The 25,833-nt window shown below is 43.9% G+C and overlaps 1 protein-coding gene across 6 annotated transcripts in view; it reads right to left on the bottom strand.

Moving 5' to 3' along the window:
• The window catches only part of cmss1 (cms1 ribosomal small subunit homolog), a 331,630-nt gene that overhangs the window by 33,109 nt on the left and 272,688 nt on the right, over positions 1-25,833 (bottom strand). The window contains exon 1 of one of the 6 annotated variants that reach the window (XM_078232885.1): positions 23,116-23,338. The exons of the other annotated variants lie outside the window; for them this stretch is intronic. The gene's annotated coding sequence lies outside the window, so the exon portion shown is untranslated. Of the gene's footprint in view, positions 1-23,115; positions 23,339-25,833 lie in introns of those variants that run through there. 6 annotated transcript variants of the gene reach the window in all.

The raw sequence follows: 25,833 nt of genomic DNA, 5'->3' as shown, positions 1-25,833 counted from the left end.
TAATCTTAAGAGTGTTGCCAGGGAGAGGGATGGAGTTGGTGGCCAGGCAACACAGCTTGGGGCAGTGACAGCTAAAAGTTAACAATATTTGGAAAAGTTTTTGACAAGCTTATTAAAAAGTTTTGATTGTTCTACAAAGAACTGATGAACTGGAATAAAGGCTGCAAGTGTCCCTAAATAAAGTATGAAACTTATAAAGGAGAGGAAAGGAATCATAGAAACATAGAACCTCTTCAGTATAGAAGGAGGCCATTCGGCCCATCGAGTCTGTACCAACCACAATCCTACTGAGGCCCTATTCCCATAACCCCACACATTTACCCTGCTAATCCCTCTGAAACTACGGTCAATTTAGCATGGCCAATCAACCTAAGCCGCACATCTTTGGACTGTGGGAGGAATCCGGAGCTCCCGGAGGAAACCCACACAGGCACGGGGAGAACGTGCAAACTCTACATAGACAGCGACCCGAAGCCGGAGTTGAACCCATGTTCCTGGCTCTGTGAGGCAGCAGTGCTAACCACTGTGCTGCCTGGTCCTCATGCTGTCAAAGCACAAAAGAAACAATTAACAATGAAACAAAACTGACACCTCAAAAACCATTCCCATAAGAATAACCTGCAGAGTCTGGTAGTCTGCTGGTGTTAACTGAAGGTCTTTCGCTCTTGAGCAGGATGACCATTCCTTCTCACTTGTAAGAGCAAGGAATGAAAACATTTTGCAGCCAAAATGTAAATCCATTTAAATGGCAGTGGAGGTGAAGGGTGTGAATAAGTATGCAGATATAAAGCACAGCATGAGCTTAAAAAACATCTGGCTACATCAGTTCCTCATGGTTCAGGGATTTCCGAGTCTTAGGGAACTACAAACATTCAGAACAATCACAGGAGCGAACCAGAACAAATAAGAGAAGTAAAAGCAGCTGACCACCTAGGCAATAGTGACCATGGGATATATAATACACTATAAAATTGAAAAGGACATAAGGGCAGCACGGTGGCACAGTGGTAGCACTGCTGCCTCACAGCAGCAGAGACCCGGGTTCGATTCCCAGCTTGGGTTCCCAGCCTGTATGGAGTTTGCACGGTTCTCCCAGTGTCTGTGTGGGTTTCCTCCAGGTGCTGTGGTTTCCTTCTACAGTCCAAAGATCTGCTGGTTAGGTGCATTGGCCATGCTAAATTCTCCCTCAGTGTACCTGAGCAGGTGGTGGAGTGTGGCGACTAAGGGATTTTCAAAGTAACTTAATTGCAGTGTTAATGTAAGCCTGCTTGTGACACTAATAAATAAAACATGACAAAGACCAGAGAAACAGATTGGAGAATAGCTGATTTTGAGGGGGTGAGAATAGACTTTGTGAGAATAAAATGGATAACAATATTGATGTAGAATGGCAATGGGAAACATTTAAAACGGTATTCAACATAACCCAGGAATAGTATATTCCACTAAAGTCAAGAACAAACTAAACTGGAATGAGATAGCACTTAAATAAATGAAAAAAACTGAAGGTGTATTTAGCATATGGCCAGCAGAAGGGAACAAGACAAGGGAGTGAGTATACGAAGAGATTAGAATCATAGAATCCTTATGGTGCAGAAGGAGGCCATTTGGCCCATCGAGTCTGCACTGACTCTGACAGAGTACCTTACCTATGTCCTTCCCCCCATGCTATCCCCGTAACCCCACACATTTACCATGGCTAATCCATCTAATTTACATATTTTGGGACACTAAAGGACAATTTAGCATGGCCAATCCACCTAACCTGCACATCTTTGGACTGTGGGAGGAAACCGGAGCACCCAGAGGAAACCCACGCAGACATGGGGGAGAACATGCAAACTCCACACAGACAGTGAACCAAGGCCGGAATTGAACCCGGGTCCGTGACACTGTGAGGCAGCAATGCTAACCACTGTGCCACCGCGCTAGGAGAGAAGTCAAAAAAACAATTAGGAAGGCAATAAGAAATGATAAAATTGAATTATCCACTAAGAGAGAAAGATAAAACATTCCACAGGCACGTCAGTAATAAAAAAGGAAAATCTGGATGGGAATTGGGTCATCAGGGGCTATAAGAATTAAATCAGACACAGCCAGTTGAATCACAGAATTCTTAAAAATAATTCCTTGGCTTCAGCATTTACCAGGGAGATGAATCAAGTGGACATGACACTGAAAGATAAAATTAGAAATTATATAACCACGTTTAAAACAAGAGGAGGAGAAATATTAAATCATCAAAATTGAAGAGAACAACACCCCTGGTGCAGACATATTTCCTTGAATTCTTAAAGAATCAAGCAACAGAAAGCAAAACACGATTACACATACTTAAGAATCTATTAGATAAAGCTGCAGCGCCAGTGGACTGACAGATAGCTAATATTAATTTTATATTTTATTTATTTTGTTATATTTTAAGCAGAGAGCTGGAATGTGTCCAGCAAGCTATGGACCAGTCAGTTTAACATCAGTCATAGGCAAAAGAATGGAATCCCCACTAAAGGAGAAAACAGAACATCTAAAACTCAAAAATATAACATTTTGTATAAAATATAAAAGATATCACTTGGACCTTTTTTTTCTGGAGCGTAGGAGGCTTAGGGGTGATCTTATCGTGGTCTATAAAATAATGAGGGGCATAGATCAGCTAGATAGTCAACATCTTTTCCCAAAGGTAGGGGAATCTAAAACTAGAGGGCATAGATTTAAAGTGAGAGGGGAGAGATACAAAAGGGTCCAGAGGGACAATTTTTTCACACAGGGTGGTGAGTGTCTGGAACAAGCCGCCAGAGGTAGTAGTAGAAGCAGGTCCAATTTTGTCTTTTAAAAAAGCATTTAGACAGTTACATGGGTAAGATGGGTGTAAGGGATATGGGCCAAACGCGGGCAATTGGGACTAGCGTGGTGGTTTTAAAAAAAAGGGCAGCATGGACAAGTTGGGCCAAAGGGCCTGTTTCCATGCTGTAAACCTCTATGACTCTATGAGGAGATGAAACCTCTATAGTGTCCCCTCCCTCTCTAGCAGCACTTCATTATTGCTGATTTCCAAGACCTACAGTTATCTTCCCCTGGTGTCCTTAGAAAGTGGATAGGAGGGAAACTACAGTGGCCCTGCCCTGCCTGTCCTTTGCCCCTCACCCATCGCACCCAAACTGTTTACATGTAAAGGTAAAGTTTATTTATTAGTCGAAAGTAGTCTTACATTAACACTGCAATGAAGTTACTGAGCAGGAAATAGAGGTCAGCAGGAGAGGAAAGAAAAACACAGGTTGAGGAGTGAGTAAGACATAGACCTAACTGCACACAGATGTCTTCATATTTCATGATTCCCTATGATTACACAAATTAGGAGCAGGAGTAGGTTATTCAGCCCCTCCAGCATGCTCTGCCATTCAATAAGATGATGGTTGATTTGATTGTGTCCTTAACTCCCCATTCCGCCTATACCTGATAACCTTTGACTCCCTTCTTAGTCAAGAATCGATCTCTTTTTATCTTAAAACTATTCATTGACCCAACCTCCACTGCTCTCTGGGGAAGAGAGTTTGAAAGATTCCCATCCCTCTGAGGAAATAAAAATCTTCTCATCTCCATCTTTAATGGATTAGAGACCCCTTATTTTTAAATTGTTTCCCCTAGTTCTAGTCTCTCCCACAAGGGGAAACATCCTTTCAGTGTCCACCCTGTCAAGTCCCCTCAGGGTCATATATGTTTCAATCAAATCCTCTTTCAATCTTTGAACCTCTAATGGATACAGACCCAGCCTGTCTAATTTTTCCTCATAAATTAAGACCCCAATCCAAGGTATCAATCATGTGAACTTTCTCTGGACTGCTTCTAACATATTTATATAGTTTCTTAAATAAAGAGACTAAACTGTACATAGTATTCCAGTCATCTCACCAATGTCCCGTACAATCAAAACATCCCTGCTTTTATATTCCATTCTCTGCAATAAATGGCAACATTCCATTTGCTTTCTGAATCACTTGCTGTACCTGCATGCTAACTTCTCCTGATTCATGTAACAGGACACCCAGATCCCTTTGTATGTCAGGATTCTGTAATCTCACTCCATTTAGATAATATGCTGCTTTTCTATACTTCCTGCCAAAGTGGGCAAGTTTTCCCTTTCCTACATTATACACCATCTGCCAAAGTTTTGCCCACTCACTAAAGGAGCTTGCAAAAGGACATAGAGAGGTTATGTCCTCTTCACATCTTACTTGCCTACCCATCTTTGTGTCATCAGCAAAATTAGCAACCATAGATTCATCCAAGTCATTGATACAAATGATAAATAGTCGAGGCCCCAGCACTGCTCGCGTTGGCTAACCAATCCTCTAACCATGCTAATATATTACCCCCTACACCATGAGCTTTTGTTTTGTGTAGTAGTCTTTCATGTGGCACCTCATCAAGTGCCTTCTGGAAATCAAAGTACAGCGCATCTGCAGGTTCCCCTTTATCCATTCTGTTGTTACTTCCTCAAAGAACTCCAATAAATTAGTCAAACATGATTTCCCTTTCACAGCAACATGTTAACTCTGTTTGATTGTACTGACCCATTTCATAGAATCATAGAATAGAATAGAATCATAGTGCAGAAGGAGACCATTCAGCTCATCGAGTCAGCACCGACAACAATCCCACCCAGGCCCTATCCCTGTAACCCCACGTATTTACCCTGCTAATTCCCCTGACACTAAGGGACAATTCTACATGGCCAATCAACCTAACTCGCACATCTTTGGACTGAGAGGGGAAACCCACGCAGACACGAGGAGAACGTGCAAACTCCACACGGACAGTGACCCGAGGCCGGAATGGAACCATTGTGAGGCAGCAGTGCTAACAAATGTGCAATCTTTGAGCCAAGCTTTGAACCAACTAATTTGACTTACCCTATGCCAATTTGCTCATGGCTTAGGTGGGAATCCAAAGATGATTGTCTTTGAGGTTGTGCTTTTTAATTTAGCCTGTAGCTGCTCACTCTCTCAGCAGAATCTCTTTCCTAGTTCTACCTATGTCATTGTTACCTACATTGACTACACCATTGGATCTTCCTCTCCAACCCAGAGCAGATCTCCCGAACCTTGGCACTGGGCAGGCAACATAACCACTTGGGCCTCATGCTTTTCAGCTGCTGAAAACTGTCTATATATCTATTAACTCCCCCTGCGTGCATGGCTTCCTGGACCATGGTTAGTTTGCTTTTCCATCACTTTCATTCACACAGGCTGCAGGATTCTCAAACCTGTTGGACAATTGCAAAGACTGAGGCCCCTCCCCATCTACATTCTGAGTCCCCATATCTGCCTCACTCACAGTCACATCCTAATGTCTCTCACCGCTGGACAAACAAAAGACCCTCAGGGGTCTCACTGCCTCCTGTTACAAGGTGTCAGGCAACATTCTCCCTCCTTGATGCACCACATTGTCTGCAGCTCGGCCTTCAGCTCAATTACTCGGAGCCAACACTCCTCAAACTGCAGACGTGTTTCTACTCAATCACCCAGGGAATCCCATATTCTGCAGCCACAGCACATCACCTCCCCTGCCATCTTTCTTAAGCATTAATTAATTTAGAATTAATAAACATTATTACTCATTTAACATTCAACAGCATTACCATTGCTGAATCCCCCTTGAAGGGTTACCATTGACTAGAAACTGAACTGGACAAGCCATATAAATACTGTAGCTCCGAGTGCCGGTCAGAAGTGCGAAATCCTGCAGTGAGTAACCTATTCCCTGACTCCACAAAGCCTGTCTACAAGGCACACATCAGGAGTATAATGGAATACTCTCCACTTGCCTAGATGAATGCAGCTCCAACAACACTCAGGAAGCTCAACACCATACAGGACAAAGAAGCCCGCTTGATTAGCATCCAATATACAAACATTCGCTCCCTCCACTACCAATGCACAATGGCAGCAATGTGTACCATTGCTATGGCTCCTTAGACAGCACCTTCCAAACCCACAACCACTACCATCTAGAAGGCACATGCAGCACATACATGGGAACACTGCCACCTTGCAATTCCCCTCCAAGCCACTCACCATTCCAATTTGGACCATCATTGAGTCAAAATCCTGGAACCCCCTCGTTAATAATACTGTGGGTGTAAACGACATGGAGTGCAGAGGTTCAGGAAGGCAGCTCACCACTACCTTCTCAAGGGCAAATAGAGATGGGCAATAAATGCTGGTATAGCCAGCGATGTTTACATCCTTTGAATTAATAAATAAAATAGCCTTTACTGCTGTAAGTAAACTTTATGGCAACTGATAAAACCTTGCAATTATGAATTACATAAGTTTTGAGGATAAACTAGCAAAATATTCAGCATCCAATGTAGTTTCCTGTGATGTCACACTTTGCTGGCAGAACATGGCCACTGTGCTCTGGAGCCACAGACTGGGCTCACTTCTAGGCGAAGGGTTCTGCCCCTGGATCCTTTCACCTGCTCTTCTAAGTGGTGGTTACTGCCTCCTGGTCTACTGCCCCCCTCTGTTCTTCTTGGTGATGGCTTCTGCCTCCAGGTGTGCTTCTTAAGTCCTCTCTTCCCAGTGCTGGTTATTGCCTCCAAGTCCTTTTTATGCCTGCGCTTCTCGGTACGGCCTCTTTTTGCTCCCTCTTCTTGGCGGTGGTTACTGCCTTCAAGGCTTCTTTTTACCCTCTCTGCTCAGTAGTGGTCACTGCCTCTGGGTTTTCTTTTCACCCGCTCTTCCCACCGGACTTCTTACTCTCGGTCGGTCGACCAATTTATAGAACCCAATGTTTTCATGGTCTTGAACAGGATGGGCTGATTTTGCAAAGAGGAGAACACCAAGAGTTTGATTAATTATGCTATGCAGGCCAAGTCTTTCACTCAGTATATTTATCCCCAACCTAATTCATGTGGTGCTGTCTGGACTCCAATTTGAAGAATCTGAACTAGTTGTAGACAGCTAGATTCTATTTATCTTAATGGAAAAACAAAGCCTTCCCCTATTTTGTGGGATTGTGCAATGCGCTGAGGGGTATTGGTGCCCAATCCAGAATTTGGAATTATGTACCTTTTTTTATTTTTAAATCCTTTATGGGGAAAAAAAGTTGGGAATAAAGATCACTGCCATTTAGTGGTTAGCACTGCTGCCTCACAGCACCAGGGAACTGGGTTCGACTCCTAGCTTGGGTCACTGTCTGTGCGGAGTTTGCACATTCTCCTCGTGCCTGCATGGGTTTCCTCCGGGTGCTCTGGTTTCCTCCCACAGTCTGAAAGACGTGCAGGTTAGGTGCATTGGCTATGCTAAATTCTCCCTCAGTGAACCCGAACAGGCGCTGGAGTGTGGCGACTGGGGGATTTTCACAGTAACTTCATTGCAGTGTTAATGTAAGCCTACTTGCGACACTAATAAATAAACTTTTTTAAAAATTGTCTTCCTTTGTCGAACTTGGCTTAGACGTGCCTTGGCTCCAGGAAGCTGAAATTGGTCTACGTAACTTGCCTGCAACCTTTGTACCTTCAGGCTCCGAAGCTTGACCTAACAGTGTTACAACAAATTACATATTGTAGCTAGGATGCACGTTCATGCTCCTTGATGCCAGTGATGCCTTCAAGCAGGCTCCAGTTCAAGCACAGGGAAATGCTCTGTGCATCCAGTATCCTTATTACACTATTCCTGGCAATACTGACAAATTGACACATGCTAACTCTTACAATGTTCAATTTGGACTTACTCAATTGAAAATTATTAACAGACTATAATATATACCAATAGGACTCCAGGGTAGCTGTTGAACCAGATGTTTGTATTGGAACTATGAGGGTAGCAATCCTTTCCATTAAAATTATGCTATTAGGTTTCATTGGTTAAAATTTCTAATTTATCGCAGAACATCTCAAAAAACACCTCAGGAAACCATGAAGAAAATACCCGACATCATTGGAAAGATGCAAGCTCTTTGATAAAACTAATCTGCTAATGGTTGTAAACTATTGCTAAATTTGATTGAGGACAATACTTCAGAGCATGTGTACAGTTTGGACTCCATTCACTGAGATGTGATTGGAACATGAAGTTCAGAATTACCGTCACATTTTGGAATTCTTTCCATTTTTCACTGAAGAATTTGGAAATGAGTCACAATGAAGTGGTGTGTTTTAAATTAAACCGGCTTTACGCTCTTTACAGGCGATACTGTAGCCACTAAGATAAAAAGGCACGTATATGTTAATGAGTCAGGCATTCACTGCGTTCAAAAAGGTCTGGCACAACAACTTGTTCCTTTTTTCCAGATTTCATGTAACACTTATTATTGTTGCTGGAATGCTCCAATCTATTTAAACACCAGAATGGACTGTCAGACAAGAAACCTCTGGCAGCAATAATAACGCGCTGAATTTAGTGTTGTAAAATTAGTTTGCCACCAATCACATGTGGCTAAATGGGAATCCAGGAATAGCTAGTTAGAATTAACAAATAATACTAATAACATTGGGTGCAGGTTGTTAATACTCGATTTTGCCTCCACATGAACATATGTACACCAGCCTTTGTGAGTATTTATTACCAATTGGTCAGATAAAAAGTCCCTGGCATGTCCCAACACTACTCACTCCTCCCCCACATGGCCACTGTGTTGTCAAGCTTTGCTCCCACTGAGCTCTTGTTTTCCTTTTAACACATTCTGATATCCTACCTTTGCCACTATTAACATTCTTCAGTCCCTAGTAGCACCGTTAACAGCCCTTTTGTCTCATGTTCATGACATCGTTGTCATAGAGGTTTACAGCATGGAAACAGGCCCCTCAGCCCAACTTGTCTATGCCGCCAGGTTTTACCATTAAGCTGGTCCCAATTGCCTATGTTTGGCCTATATCCCTCTATACCCATCTTACCCATGTAACTGCCTAAATGCTTTGTAAAAGACAAAATTATACCCAACTCTTCTACTGCCTCTGGCAGCTCATTCCAGATACTCCACCCCGTGTGTGAAAAAATTGCCCCTCTGGACACTTTTGGATCTCTCCCCTCTCACCTTAACCTATGCCCTCTAGTTTTAGACTCCCCTACCTTTGGAAAAAGACGTTGACTATCTACCTTATCTATGCTCCTCATTATTTTATAGACCTCTATAAGATCATCCCTAAGCCTCCTACGCTCCAGAGAAAAAAGTCCCAGTCTATCCAGCCTCAAACCATCAAGTCCTGGTAGGATACAAGTAAATCTTTTCTGCACTCTTTCTAGTTTAATAATATCCTTTCTATAATAGGGTGACCAAGAGTGGCCTTACCAATGTCTTGTACAACTTCAACAAGATATCCCAACTCCTGTATTCAATGTTCTGACCAATGAAACCAAGCATGCCGAATGCATTCTTTACCGCCCTGTCCACTTGTGACTCCACTTTCAAGCAGCTATGAACCTTTACCCCTAGATCTCTTTGTTCTATAACTCTCCCCAACGCCCTACCATTAACTGAGTAAATCCTGCCCTGGTTTGATCTACCAAAATGCATTACCTCGCATTTATCTAAATTAAACTCCGTCTGCCATTCATCAGTCCACTGGCCCAATTGATCAAGATCCTGTTGCAATCCTAGATAACCTTCTCAACTGTCCCACTATGCCACCAATCTTGGTGTCATCTGCAAACTTACTAACCATGCCTCCTAAATTCTCATCCAAATCATTAACATAAAAGACAAATAACAGTGAACCCAGCACTGATCCCTGAGGCACATTGCTGGTCACAGGTCTCCAGTTTTAAAAACAATCCTCTACAACCACCCTCTGGCTTCTGTCATCAAGCCAATTTTGTATCCAATTGGCTACCTCACCCTGGATCCCATGAGATTTAACCTTAGGCAACAACCTATCATGCAGTACTTTGTCAAAGGCCTTTCTAAAGTCCATGTAGACAATGTTGACTGCACTGTCCTCATCTACCTTCTTGGTTACCTCTTCAAAAAACTCAATCAAATTCGTGAGACATGATTTTCCACTCAAAGCCATGCTGACTGTCCCTAATCAGTCCTTGCCTCTCTAAATGCCAGTGGAGCCTGTCTCTCAGAATACCTTCCAACAACTTACCCATTATAGATGTTAGGCTCACCAGCCCTGTAGTTCCCGGACTTTTCGCTGCAACCCTTCACAAACAAAAGCACAACATTTGCCACCCTCCAATTTTCAGGCACCTTACAACTGTGGCTGCCGGTGATTCAAATATCTCTGCTAGGGGACATGCAATTTCTTCCCTAGCCTCCCACAACGTCCTGAGATACACTTCTTCAGGTCCAGGGGATTTATCTACTTTGATGCACTTTAAGACTTCCAGGAACTCCTCTGTAACATGTACACTCCTCAAGACATCACTATTTATTTCCTCAAGTTCCCTAATATCCATGCCTTTCTGAACAGTAAGTACTGATGAGAAATATTCATTTAGAATCTCACTCACCTCTTGTGGATCTGCACATAGATAATCTTGTTGATCCTTAAGAGATCATAGATAGATCATAGAATCCTACAGTGCAGAAGGAGGCCAATTGGCCCATCGAGTCTGCACCGACCCCAATCCTACCCAGGCACTATCCCCATAACCCCATGCATTTACCCTAGCTAGTCCCCCCTGACACTACACTAAGGGGCATTTTACATGGCCAATCAACCGAACCCACACACCTTTGGACTGTGGGAGGAAACCGGAGCACCCAGAGGAAACCCACGCAGTCATGGGGAGAATATGCAAACTCCACACACACAGTGACCCCAAGCTGGGAATTGAACCCGGGTCCCTGGCACTGTGAGGCAGCAGTGCTAACCATTGTGCCACCGTGCCACCCCCTACCCTCTCCCTAGTTACTCTTTTGCCTTTGTAGAAGCTCTTTGGATTTTCCTTTGCCTTATCTGTCAAAGCAAGCTCATGTCCCCTTTTTGCTCTCCTGATTTCTCTTTTAACTCTACTCTGACAACCTCTATACTCTTCAGGAGATCCACTTGATAGGAACATAATAAATAGGAGCAGGAGTAGGCCATTTGGCCCCTCGAGCCTGCTCCGCTATACAATAAATCATGGCTGATCTTTTCGTAGACTCAGCTCCACTTACCCACCCGCTCACCATAACCCTTAATTCCTTTACTGTTCAAAAATGTATCTATCTTTGCCTTAAAACATCCAATGAGGTAGCCTCAACTGTTTCGCTGGGCACGGAATTCCACAGATGCACAATCCTTTGTGTGAAGAAGTTCCTTCACATCTCAGCCCTAAATCTGTTCCCTCTTATTTTGAGGCTATGCCCCCAAGTTCTAGTTTCACCTGCCAGTGGAAATAACCTCCCTGCTTCTATCTTATCTATTGCCTTCATAATTTTATATGTTTCTATAAATCTCCACTCATTCTTCTAAATTCCAATGAATATAGTCCAAGTATACTCAGTCTCCCCTCATAAGCCAGCCGTCTCAACTCCGGAATCAACCTAGTGAATCTCATCTGCAACCCCTCCAGTGCTAGTATAGCCCTTCTCAAGTAAGGAGACCAAAACTGTACACAGTACTCCAGGTTTGGCCTCACCAGCACCTTATATAGCTGCAACATTTTTTAAAACTCCATCCCTTCAGCAATGAAAGATAAAATTCCATTTGCCTTCTTAACTACCTGCAGACCAACATTTTGTGATTCATGCACTAGGACACCCAGGTCCCTCTGCACAGCAGCATGCTGCAATTTTTTACCATTTAAATAATAGTCCATTTTGCCGTTATTCCTACCAAAATGGATGACCTCACATTTACAAACATTGTACTCCATCTGTCAGACCCTCGCCCACTCACTTAGACTATCTATATCCCTTTGCAAACGTTCAGTGTCCTCTGCAGACTTTGCTCTACCACTCATCTTGGTGCCATCTGCCAACTTTGACACACTACTTTTGGTCCTGAACTCCAAATCATCGATGTAAATTGTAACAACAAATTCTAACAACTTACTCACTTTCCCAGCTGCCTATGCATGTCATATACCTCCTTCTTCTTGACCAGGGTCTCATTATCCCGAGTCATCCAGGGTTCCCTCTGTCTACCAGCCTTGCCCTTTACTCTAAAAGGAATCGCTCTTTAGCTCCAACCTGTTACTGATTTCCTATTCTGCCCTACCCCATCTCTCCAAGTGTCTAACTCCTCATATTTCTATCCCTTTTCAGTTCTGTAGAAGGATCAATGGACTTGAAAAGTTAACTGTGTTTCTCTCTCTACAGATGCTGCCAGACCTACTGAGTTTATCCACCATTTGCTATTTATATTTCAGATTTCCAGCATCTGCAGTATTTCCTGGATGGGTGCAGCTCCAACAACACTCAAGAAGCTTGGCACTATCCAGGACAAAGCACCCCGCTTGACTGGCACCACATCCACAAACATCCAGTCCCCACCACCACCAACACTCAGTAGCAGCAGTGTGTACTATCCTGTCTCACTAATTTGATCAAGTTTTTTTGAGGAAGTGATGAAGATGATTAATGAGGGTAGGGCAGTGGATGGTGTCTACATGGACTTCAGTAAGGCCTTTGACAAGGTCCCTCATGGCAGTCTGGTGCAGAAGGTAAAGTTGCATGGGATCAGAGGTGAGCTGGCAAGATGGATACAAAACTGGCTCGATCAAGGAAGACAGAGGGTAGCAGTGAAAGGGTGCGTTTCTGAATGGAGGGCTGTGACAAGTGGCGTTCCTCAGGGATCAGTGCTGGGACCTTTGCTGTTTGTAATATATATATATAAATGATTTGGAGGAAAAACGTAACTGGTTCGATTAGACACAAAGGTTGGTGGATTTGCGGATAGCGATGAGGACCATCAGAGGATACAGCAAGATATAGATCGGTTGGAGACTTAGGCAGAGAGATAGCAGATGGAGTTTAATCTGGACAAATGTGAGGTAATGCATTTTGGAAGGTCTAATACTGATAGGAAATATGCAATACATGGCAGAACCCTTAAGAGTATTGATAGGCAGAGGGATCTGGGTGTACAGGTACACAGGTCATTGAAAGTGGCAATGCAGGTGGAGAAGGTAGTCAAGAAGGCATACGGCATCTTTGCCCTCATCGGTTGGGGCATTGAGTTTAAAAATCGGCAAGTCATGTTGCAGCTTTATAGAACCTTAGTTAGGCCGCACTTGGAATATAGTGTTCAATTCTGGTCGCCACACTACAGAAGGATGTGGCGGCTTTGGAGAGGGTATAGAAAAGATTTACCAGGATGTTGTCTGGTATGGAGGGCATTAGCTATGAGGAGAGGTTGAAGAAACTTGGTTTGTTCTCACTGGAACGACGGAGGTTGAGGGGCGACCTGATAGAACTCTACAAGATTATGAGAGGCATGGACAGAGTGGATAGTCAGAAGCTTTTTCCCAGGATGGAAGAGTCAATTACTAGGGGGCACAGGTTTAAGGTGCGAGGGGCAAGGTTTAAAGGAGGTGTATGAGGCAGATTTTTTACACAGAGGTGATGGGTGCCTGGAACTCGCTGCTGGGGGAGATAGTGGAAGCGGATACAGTAGTGACTTTTAAGGGGTATCTTGACAAATACATGAATAGGATGGGAATAGAGGGATATGGTCCCCGGAAGGGTCGGGGGTTTTAGTTAAGTCGGGCAGCATGGTTGGTGCAGGCTTGGAGGGCCGAAGGGCCTGTTCCCGTGCTGTAATTTTCTTTGTTCTTTGTTCTATCTACAAGATGCACTGTAGCAATTCACCAAAGATCCTTAAACAGCACCTTCCAAACCCACGACTGCTTGCATCTAGAAGGACAAGGAATACCACCACCTGCAAGTTCTCCTCCAAGCCACTCACCATCCTGACTTGGAAATATATCGTTGTTCCTTTGCAGTCGCTGGATCAAAATGCTGGAATTCCCTCCCTAATGGCATTGTGGATCAACCCACAGCATGTGGACTGCAGCGATTCAAGATGGCGGCTCACCAACTCCTTCTCAAGGCTAATTAGGGATGGGTGATAAATGCTGGCCAGCCAGCAATATCCATGTTCCACGAATGAATGAAAAAATAATTATCCTGGGACTGTGCCCTTATGTTTTAGAGTCCCCAATCAGCGGAAGCTATCTCTCAGTGCCCATACCTCCAGAATTTTGTCGATTTCACAGAATCTTTAAAGTACAGAAAGAGGTAATTCAGAGCATTCTGTCTTGTCCTCATAACCTTGCACATTCGTTCTTTTCAGATAGCAATTCAATTTCCTTTTGAATATCTCAATCAAACCTGCCTCCACCACCCTCCAGACTTTAACCAACATCCATAACTACAGCCTCAATTCCCCACTTTTCTAAGTTCATCCCCATTTTCAGAGGGTTTTTTCGAGGCTGGAGGGTCAACTTTTGCCTCGCAGTTTTTCAAAAATTATTTATGTATGAGATTTGGCCATCGCTAGCTAGCCAGCATTTATTGTGCATCCCTAATTGCCCTTGAGAAGGTGATGGGGAGCTGCCTTCTTGAACCGCTGTAGTCCGTGAGGTATACCCACAGTGCTGTTGGGGGGGTGGGGAGGAATTCCAGGATTTTGAACCAGCGACATTGGAGGAATGGCAATAAATTTTCAAGTCAGGATGGTGAGTAACTTGGAGGGGAACCTTCAGGTGGTGGTGTTCCCATGTGTCTGCCACCTTTGTCCTTCTCAATGGTAGTGGTCGTGTGTTTGGAAGGTACTGCCTAAGGAACCTTGGTGAGTTGCTGCAGTGCATCTTGTAGAGGATACATACTGCGGCCAATGTTCATCAGTGGAGGAAGGAGTGAATGTCTGTGGAAGAGGTAGCAATCAAGATGCTTTGTCCTGCATGGTGCCAAGTTTCTCGAGTGTTGTTGGAACTGCACTCAACCAGCCAATATTCCATCACACTCCTGACTTACACCTTAAAGATAGTAGACAGACTTTGAGGAGTCAGGAAGTGAGTTACCCACTGCAGAATTCCAAGCCTATCACCACAACTATTGTGGTAATTGTGAACCCAATATGTTAAAAATGCTGCAGAAGACTTACTACATCTTTCCTGATATCCATTTTAACAAGGCATTTTTTTTCTTAAACTGGCAATCACACATGGCAGAGATTGGCTGAGACCTCATGAATGCAGACAAATTGGATTCTATGATAAGAAAAACAGAAAAATGCTGGAAAATCTCAGCAGGTCTGACAGCATCTGCGGAGAGAGAGTAGAGCCAATGTTTCGAGTCTAGATTTTTTCGATTCTGTGATGTTCATTTTAAAACAAAGGCCCAGCCAACATCTCTAACCCGCCAGTAAAACATCTGCTAATACTTTAATTAAACGCAAAAGCTGAACTTACATCTACAACAAACTGGGGAGGCCTCAGGAACGTCCTGGACAGTGCTGCAATCCTTCTACTTTGCTCTTTACCTGCACTTGGGAATGTCAATTCCCAAGGCACAGGAAAAAAACAGCCCTCTATGGAAACCATGGATACAAGAAAAAGGTGCTCACATTTACTCATCAGGTAGAAACTAACTAATTCCAAACTTCTGAGAAACATGGCAATATCACTTGGTTTATCTTGAACAATTGTACTAAAGGAAGGTATGATTAAATGAAGAAAAAATGCAGTCAAAATGTATTGACAGCTATTGTAAATTTTTTAACATTTATGAAGCAGATGTGTTCTTTTCTGTGCATCCAGACAAAAGGATTTTAAAAGGAAGATGTGCAGTCTTGCATACCAAGAGAGATGAAGAAAGCTTCCATTATCTAGAAATCCAAAAATCTTTGCGTGCAACGCTGAACGAACAGAAATTCTTAGAACATAGAACAGTACAGCACAGAACAGGCCCTTCGGCCCACGATGTTGTGCCGAGCTTTATCTGAAACTAAGATCAAGCTATACCACTCCCTATCATCCTGGTGTGCTCCATGTGCCTATCCAATAACCGCTTAAATGTTCCTAAAGTGTCTGACTCCACTATCACTGCAGGAAGTCCATTCCACACCCCAACCACTCTCTGCGTAAAGAACCTACCTCTGATATCCTTCCTGTATCTCCCACCACGAACCCTATAGTTATGCCCCCTTGTAATAGCTCCATCCACCCGAGGAAATAGTCTTTGAACGTTCACTCTATCTATCCCCTTCATCATTTTATAAACCTCTATTAAGTCTCCCCTCAGCCTCCTCCGCTCCAGAGAGAACAGCCCTAGCTCCCTCAACCTTTCCTCATAAGACCTACCCTCCAAACCAGGCAGCATCCTGGTAAATCTCCTCTGCACTCTTTCCAGCGCTTCCACATCCTTCTTATAGTGAGGTGACCAGAACTGCACACAATATTCCAAATGTGGTCTCACCAAGGTCCTGTACAGTTGCAGCATAACCCCACGGCTCTTAAACTCCAACCCCCTGTTAATAAAAGCTAACACACTATAGGCCTTCTTCACAGCTCTATCCACTTGAGTGGCAACCTTTAGAGATCTGTGGATATGGACCCCAAGATCTCTCTGTTCCTCCACAGTCTTCAGAACCCTACCTTTGACCCTGTAATCCACATTTAAATTAGTCCTACCAAAATGAATCACCTCACATTTATCAGGGTTAAACTCCATTTGCCATTTTTCAGCCCAGCTTTGCATCCTATCTATGTCTCTTTGCAGCCTACAACAGCCCTCCACTTCATCCACTACTCCACCAATCTTGGTGTCATCAGCAAATTTACTGATCCACCCTTCAGCCCCCTCCTCTAAGTCATTAATATCTTGATTTTCTTTATTCTTTCCTGGGATGTGGGAATCACCAGCAAGGCCAACATGTATCATTCCTAACTGCCTTTGTGAAGATGAGCCACTTTCTTCCACCAATGCAATCTATCTGGTGCACCACAGTGCCATTAGGCAGGGAGTTGTCTAGAAATCATAGAAACCCTACAGTACAGAAAGAGGCCATTCGGCTCATCAAGTCTGCACCGACCACAATCCCACCCAGGCCCTACTCCCATATCCCTACATATTTACCTACTAATCCCTCTAACCTATGCATCTCAAGACACTAAGGGCAATTTTTAGCATGGCCAATCAACCTAACCTGCACATCTTTGGACTGTGTGAGGAAACCGGAGTACCCGGAGGAAACCCACGCAGACACGAGGAGAATGTGCAAACTCCACACAGATACCTTTTACTTCTTTATTATCTTTCTTCATTTTTCTTTCCCCCCCCCCCACTCTTTCCCTTTATTTTCTCCCCCTTTGCATCCCCTTTCCCCCCTTTTCTCCATTTTACTCTCTCCCACCCATTCCCCCCCCTCCCCCAACATCTTCATCTGTCACAGCTTACCCTCTGATTTCAGCTTCTCTGCCATTTGGCCGTTCACCCCTTTTATTCTCTCTCTGGGCTGGCATTAGCAGCCTCTTCCCCTGGTTTCTGTGGCTATGACTCATCTTTCATTCCCTCATCCTGCAGTATAAATATCTCCCACTTTCTAAAGTTAACATTTATTTATTTGTCATAAGTAGGCTTACATTCACACTGTAATGAAGTTACTGTGAAAATCCCCTAGTCGCCACACTCCGGCGCCTGTTCGGGTACACTGAGGGAGAATTTAGCATGTCCAATTCACCTAATCAGCACGTCTTTCGGACTGTGGGAGGAAACCGGAGCACCCGGAGGAAACCCACATAGACACAGGGAGAACGTGCAAACTCCACACAGACAGTGACCCAAGCTGGGAATCGAACCTGGGTTCCTGGCACTGTGAGGCAGCTGTGCTGACCACTGTGCCACCGCGCCACCCAATGCCTTTCTATGCCTTTTAGCTTTGACAAAAGGTCATCTGGAGTCGAAACATCAGCTCTTTTCTCTCCTGACAGATGCTGCCAGACCTGCTGAGATTTTCCAGCATTTTCTCTTTTGATTATTTATTAGGGAGTTCCAAGTTTTTGATCCAATGACAGTGAAGGAACGACGGTATAGTTTCAAGTCAGGATGGTGGCAGCTTTCCCATGCATCTGCTGCCCCTGTTCCATGAGATGGTCGAGATCACAGGTTTGGAAGATGCCTTGGTGAGCTGCGGCACTGCATCTTGTAGATGGTACACACGCCTCCACTGTGTGCCAGGTTGAGGTGCTAGATGGGATGAGAAACAAGCAGGCTGTTTTGTCCTAGATGGTGTCAAGTTTCTCAAGTGTTGTTGGAGCTGCACTCAGCCAGGCAGGTGGAGAATATTCCATTACACTCCTGACTTGTGCTCTGTAGATGGTGGAAAGGCTTCGGTGAGCCACTCTCTGCAGGATTCGCAGCCTCTGACCTCCCTCTTGTAGCTACAGTATTTGAGGTCAAAACATTGTCAGATTTCAAGAAGAAATTAGATATAGCTCTTGAAGCTAAAGGGATCAAGGGATATGGGGGGGAAGGGGGTGATCAGGATATTGAATTAGATGATTAGCCATGATCATAATGAATGGCGGAGCAGGCTCAAAGGGCCGAATGGCCTACTCCTGCTTCTAGTTTCTATTTCGATAGTTGGTCCAGTTAAGTTTCTGGTCAATGGTAACTCTCAGACTGCTGATAGTAGGAAGGAATTCATCATGCTAAAGTGCAAAGGGACTTGGGAGTCCTAGTCCAGGATTCTCTAAAGGTAAACTTGCAGGTTGAGTCCGTAATTAAGAAAGCAAATGTAATGTTGTCATTTATCTCAAGAGGCTTGGAATACAAAAGCAGGGATGTACTTCTGAGGCTTTATAAAGCACTGGTTAGGCCCCATTTGGAGTACTGTGAGCAATTTTGGGCCCCACACCTCAGGAAGGACATACTGGCACTGGAGCGGGTCCAGCGGAGATTCACACGGATGATCCCAGGAATGGTAGGCCTGACATACGATGAACGTCTGAGGATCGTGGGATTATATTCATTGGAGTTTAGGAGGTTGAGGGGAGATCTAATAGAAACTTACAAGATAATGAACGGCTTAGATAGGATGGACGTAGGGAAGTTGTTTCCATTAACAGGGGAGACTAGGACGCGGGGGCACAGCCTTAGAATAAAAGGGAGTCACTTTAGAACAGAGATGAGGAGAAATTTCTTCAGCCAGAGAGTGGTGGGTCTGTGGAATTCATTGCCACAGAGGGCTGTGGAGGCCGAGACGTTGAGCGTCTTCAAGACAGAAATTGATAAATTCTTGATTTCTCGAGGAATTAAGGGCTATGGGGAGAGAGCGGGTAAATGGAGTTGAAATCAACCATGATTGAATGGTGGAGTGGACTCGATGGGCCGAATGGCCTTACTTCCGCTCCTATGTCTTATGGTCTTATGGTCTAATGTTAATTTTGTCGAATGTCAAAGGGAGATGGTTAGGTTCTCTCCTGTTGGAGATGGCCATTGTCCAGCATTTATGTGGCATGGTTCTTACTTGCCACTTATCAGTTCAAGCCTGAATGTTGTTCAGGTCTTTCTGCATGGAGGCACTGACTACTTCACTGTCTGAGGAGTTGCCAATTGAACTGTACACTGCAACTATCATGAGCATCCACACTTCTGACCTTATGATGCAGGGAAGATCTTTGACAAAACAGCTGAAGATGGTTGGGTTTAGGACATTATCATGAGGAACTCCTGCAGTGATGTCCTAGGGTTAAGATGATTAGCTGCCAACAACCACAACCATCTTCCTTTACGCTCAATAGCACTCCAAGCAGTAGAAAGTTCCTCTCTCTGGGTGTCTTGGTATATGAATCACAAGTTAGTATGAAGATATAGCAAGCAATTAGGAAGGCAAATGGGATGTTGTTTACTGCAAGGGGAATGGAATATAAAATTAGGGATGTTTAATGTCAAAGGCAGTCATTCTCCCCTCACCTTTGGAATTCAGCTCCTTTGTCCATGTTTGGACAAGGATGGATTGAGGTCTGGAGCTGAGTGACCCTGACGGAATCTAAATGATGAGCATGTTGTTGCTGAGACGGTGCAACTTGATAGCACTGTCACTAACACCTTCCTCACTTTGCTGATGATAGAGTGTAGACTGATGGGAATGTAATTGGCTGGGCTGGATTTGTCCTGCTTTTTGTGTTTAGGCAATTTTCCACATTTTTGGATAGAAACCGGTACTGGAACAGCTTGGCTAGAGGCACAGCAAGTTCTGAAGGACTATTGCTGGAATATTTTCAGGAATATTGTCTGGTGCGTTCTTGATAAAAAATGGACTGAATTAAATTGGTTGTGATGGTGGAGAGCTCAAGAGGAGACTGAAATGGATGGTCCACTCAGTGCTTCTGGCTGAAGGTGGTTGTAAATGCCTTTTTAAAAATTCATTTATGGGATGTGGACGTCGCTGGCTGGGCCAGCATTTATTGCCCATTCCTGAGGGCATCTAAGAGTCAACCACATTTCTGTGACTCTGGAGTCACATGTAGGCCAGACCAGGTAAGGATGGCAGATTTCCTTCCCTAAAGGGCATTAGTGAACCAGATGGGCTTTTATGACAATCGACAATGGTTCCATGGTCACCATTAGACTTTTCATTCCAGATCCTTATTGAGTTGAAATTTCAACATCTGCCATGGCGGGATTTGAACCCGGGACCCCAGAGCATTACCCTGGGTCTCTGGATTACTAATCCAGTGACAATACCAGTATGTCACTGCCTCCCCACCTTTTGCACTGATGTGCTGAACTATGTTAACATTGATGGGGATATTTACAGAGCCTCGTCCTCCCATTGGCTTTTTAATAGTCCACCACCATTCCTGACTGGATGTGGCAGGATTGCAGTACTTTGATCGAGTCCATGAGTTGTGTGATCTCTAAGCTCTGTCTATCACATGCTGCTTCTGCTGTGTGGCATGCATGCAGTCCTAGTTTTACCAGGTTGGCATCTTATTTTTAAACATGCTTGGTGCTGCTTCTGGCATGACCTCCTGCACTCCTCATTGAACCAGAGTTGATCTTGATAATAATGCCAAGTTTATTTTAAAGTTTATTTATTAGTGTCACAATTAGGCTTACACTAACACCGCAATGAAGTTACTGTGAAAATCCCCTAGTCGCCACACTCCGGCGCCTGTTTGGGTACACTGAGGCAGAATTTAGCATGGCCAATGCACCTCACTGGAACCCGCTGCCCCATTACGCAGTGGAGTCTGATTCGTTAAATGATTTCAAGAGGGAGATAGACATATTTCTAATAAAAAAAGGGAAAGAGGGATATTGGGAACAGGTGGGGAGGTGGATGTGAGACCAGGGAAAAATCAACCATGATCTGATTGAATGCCGGAGCAGGCTCGAAGAGCTGAACTTGTCTACTTCTGCTTCTAATTCCTATGTTCCTATGAGCCTGGAGTCCAACCTTACAAGAACAATAGTGGTGGCAACTCTGTTGGCACACATGTAGACCAAGCCATAATGTTGGTTGATATCACAGCTTCCACTACAGCATAAGCAACAGCCACCCAAAGTCTGAATGCTGCAGTGTAAGCTAAGGCTGCTGCCATTATGGTTGCAGATTACAGTATGTGAAGTGCCTTGCAGGGTCTCACAGCAGTCCAACAATCCGTCCTCTAATAGGTTACTAGGGCACCATTCAAGAGGAGTGGCTGTGGCACCATGGAGCAGAAAGCTGCTATCCTCCCTCAGAGAGGCAGCATTCACCCTGCCCTGCCATTTCAGCAATCCCCTGGCTATTGCCTGTCAGCCCAGGCTACTGGAGCAGTCGGGTCTCCTCAGATTAGAGCTGCTCAGGGCCATCCTCCAAGACCTTCTCCAGTCACATGTCTCTCGTGAACCCTTTCACAAAAAAAACCCTACATAAATCAGTCTGTGCAATCACAGCCAATGATTTTATAGAATCATAGAAACCCTACAGTGCAGAAGGAGACTATTCGGCCCATCGAGTCTGCAATGACAACAATCCCACCTAGGCCTTATCCCTGTTACCCCACATATTTACCTTGCTAATCACTCTAACCTATGCATCCTGGGACACTAAGGGTCAATTTAGCATGGCCAAAGCACCTAACCCGCACATCTTTGGACTGTGGGAGTAAACCGAAGCACCCGGAGAAAACAAACGCGGACACTTAAAGGTTAGATTAATATTGTCTTAAAAAATCCAAGGGGGCGATCGGTGTGGCAAACCAGTCAAATCGCGAGAGGGGCGAAAAATTGGGCTTGCGCCCTGTTTCTCTCCTCTCGCGATGATACAGGCACTGATTTGCCGGCACAATCTGCCTCACATAGAGAAGTGTGCGAGGCTGATATGAATATTTAAATCCGGCTTTAAATGTTATTAGAGATCTCGGTACGGAATTGGGGGGGGGGGGGGCGGGGAGAGGGAGCGATGTCCAGGTGAGTGGGGAGTCTCCCAATGCACTATGTGCTATTGTACATGGGGCATTGGAGATCAGGCGCATGTGCAATAGTGCCCTCTAGCAGTAATCAGCCAACTTCCTGACATGAATAATGCATCCACTTCCCCTACTGGCGAGAATCACACTCTGCCTCATTTCTTCCTGTAACTGTCATAAGATCTGAATTTTTCTCTCGCCGAAAAATTGGGTCTGAAATGCTCCCATTTTCATGCCCACTCGCTGCTTAGAATTTTCTGGGTAAGATCACACTCCCCCACCCCAAGAATTATCTGTCAACATCAGTTAATTCGTCTTAGTCAGTGAAAACCGATGTGTTTAATCATACGGGAGATTTACTCTTGTGGATCAGGTTTGGTAACGCACCTGACACCATTCCCGTTTGCCTACTGGGTGAATGCTTCTTTGTTCCATAAAGTAAACCCAGCAATATACTAATAACATCAGGCCCAAGCTAATGGTATTTCTTCTCTACGTCATAAAATGCTTCTCGAGGCGACAGTTACAAAAGTGCGCAACCTATCTATCTATCTAAAACCTACCCGTCTAAAGTTCAACTTGTAATACGAGGCTGCCCTGTTCTTGTGTTTACCATGCATTTAGAAACATACTTTGAAAAATTCTATCACATAGAAAACATGGTTACAGTGAAAGAGCAGTCAAAATTATTAAAAACAGCACAGCAAAAAAAAAAATAGAAGGCTGCACTTAACAGCTTCAGGAGATTGCTCAATCTGAAAAGATTTTTCCATACCTCACTCTAACCGATACAGTATATGTCCTCTAGAAACATGTTTTGTTGAGGGAATGGAAAATTCAGCCATAAAACCAATAAATATAGTAACTGCACGGCTTCTCCCAAAAAAGGAAAGTAATGGAAAATCTGAAAAAAGTTTGATATGTGAAATCTTGCCAACTTGGCTCTGCCACCAGCATCAACCACTGGCCCTGAATATTTCAGCTCCCCTCTTGGGCATACGCAGCATCAGCTATTTCTGTGCGACACCAACCACATAGCTCGCATGCCCTAGATGATATCGGCCATCTAGCAATACTCACAGCTATCTTTAACCATACTGGGCACTGAATAAAGGCAATTAGGAGGGAATCATAAATTTCCAGGAAGTAGGACAGCTGTCGTAAATGTCACATTTTACAGGGAAATCTTTAATTTTTTTCTTAAACAAGAGATTTACTTTCGTACTAGCTGTATACCGCCCCTCTGTCCACTACATATTCTGCATTTTCCTTAAAGTTGGCAAGGGATTTGATTAAGGCAAAATACTGCAGATGCTGGAATCGGAAGCAAAAACAGAAAAATGCTGGAGAAACTCAGCAGGTGTGACAGCATCTGTGGAGAGAGAATTGAGCCACAGTTTCCAGTCAAGGTGACCCTTCATCAAAGGGATTTGATTTGCCATGAATGGAGAGTACCAGTAGTTTTCCATATTATCTCTCCGCTTGCCATTCCAATCATCACTTTCGCATCATCTGCCTTCAGCAATAGAACAATTGAGGTCACGGACTTTGCTACAGTTTAACAGTTGTTCAATGCAACTTTTCAGGTACAAGTCATCATATATAGGAGATATACAGGCTCACTGTCACTTTGTGCAAGTTGTGACATTGGTTAATATCAGGAACATGCTATTTGAAATATAAGCCAGTTTTACACTGGACATTCCAGGGCAAATTGCGTGTGTGTTAAGAGTCCCTAATTTAAATATTGCGGAAAATAGATCGTACAGGTGTGAATGATAGAATTGCTTTTCTGCTTTCACAAGACTGAATGGATTGCACAAGGAGAGTACAGAGAAAAAGGGCTTTTTTAAAAGAACTAATCTTCATTTTGTAGGTTTGGATTCAGTAGGCTCCCTCCATGTACTGAGGGAGATTATTTAGAAATACAAAAAGTTATAACTGCAACCATCGGAGCGCATCTCCACTCCTGACCAAATGATGGAGGGAAGGTCATTGATGAAGCAGCTGAAGATTGAGTTGGGTCTTAGATGTTAACTTGAGGAACTCCTGCAGTGATGTCCTGGAGTTAAGGTGCTTGACCTCCATCAACCACAACCATCTTCCTTTGTGCCAGGTATGACTCCAACCAGTGGAAGTTTTCTCCTGATTTACATTGACCTCAATTTTGCCAGGGCTCTTTGATGCAGCACTCAGTCAAAGGCTGCCTTGATGTCAAGGGCAGTCACTTTCACCTCCTCACTTGAGTTCAGTTGTTTTGTCCATGCTTGGACCAAGGCTGTAATGAGGCCAGGAACCAAGTGGCCCTGGCAGAACACAAATTGCTGAGTAAGTGCTGCTTGGTAACAGTATCAACAATACCTTCCATCACTTTGCTGATGATAAGAAGGCTGATTGGCTGGACTGCATTTGCTTAACTTTTTGTGGACTGGCTATACCTGGGCAATTTTCTGCATTGTCAGAATCAATGGTCGTGTGTTTGAATTCAGGGTTATATTAGTATGGTAGAGATTTCATTGTTTTCCCCAATTATTTTAACATAATGCCCATTGCTATTGCATGGCTCCTGTGGACTCCACAGAGTGCATACTGGGTGAATGGCCATGGAGGATACATGAGAGGGCATGGATGATCTGAGGTGGTATGGGGTGGCAGGGGCAATCAGAGGAGGTATGGGAGGGTAATTGGGGTGGTGGTTGAAGTGAGTGCAAGAGGTGACATTTAGGGAGCCTTTAAACTGTCTTGTGTTGGAGAACTGAGGAGGGCCTTGGCACCCACACTCCAAAATGGCTCACAAAATGTAATACAAATCCAATCTCTGCGTGACAAAAAGTCTGGGCAGAGTCTCAAGTGGGTCAAATAGCAAAGAACAAAGAAAATTACAGCACAGGAACAAGCCCTTCAGTCCCCCAAGCCTGCACCAACCATGGTGCCCGTCTGAACTAAAACCCTTCCCCTTCCAGTGACCATATCCCTCTATTCCCATCCTACTCATGTATTTGTCAAGATGCCCCTTAAAAGTCACTATCGTATCTGCTTCCACTACCTCCCCCGGCAGCGAGTTCCAGGCACCCACCACCCTCTCTACAAAAAACTTGTCTCATCACAGCATACATTTCAAAAGACGCAGAAGTGCCCAATTGAAAACTCAGGGCGTGGATTTGAATAAGGGAGGTTAAGTATCCAACATTAAAATTTTGCTTTAAGAAGTATAACCTACAACAATAAATTAATGATGAAACAATACATCATTTTCAGTTTTTAATGATAGGAAGCACAGATGAGGACAATGTAATTAATGAACAGGCATTTTTATTATTGAACTCATCATCTAAAAGGTATCACATTCTGTTCTCTGACATGTCCTGTAAATACACTGGGGGATGGGCAAAAAGAGCTGAGCAAAAGAAGTAATGAAGACTACTTATAATCTCAGGTTATATATATATATCCTAAAAAGAACATAATTATTTAATTTTGCATTTCTGTTTTA

This window comes from Mustelus asterias, chromosome 17 (assembly GCF_964213995.1).
Source record: "Mustelus asterias chromosome 17, sMusAst1.hap1.1, whole genome shotgun sequence".
NCBI lineage: Eukaryota > Metazoa > Chordata > Chondrichthyes > Carcharhiniformes > Triakidae > Mustelus > Mustelus asterias.
The sequence above is the reverse complement of the archived record's forward strand: the minus strand, read 5'-3'. Positions and strand labels throughout refer to the sequence as shown.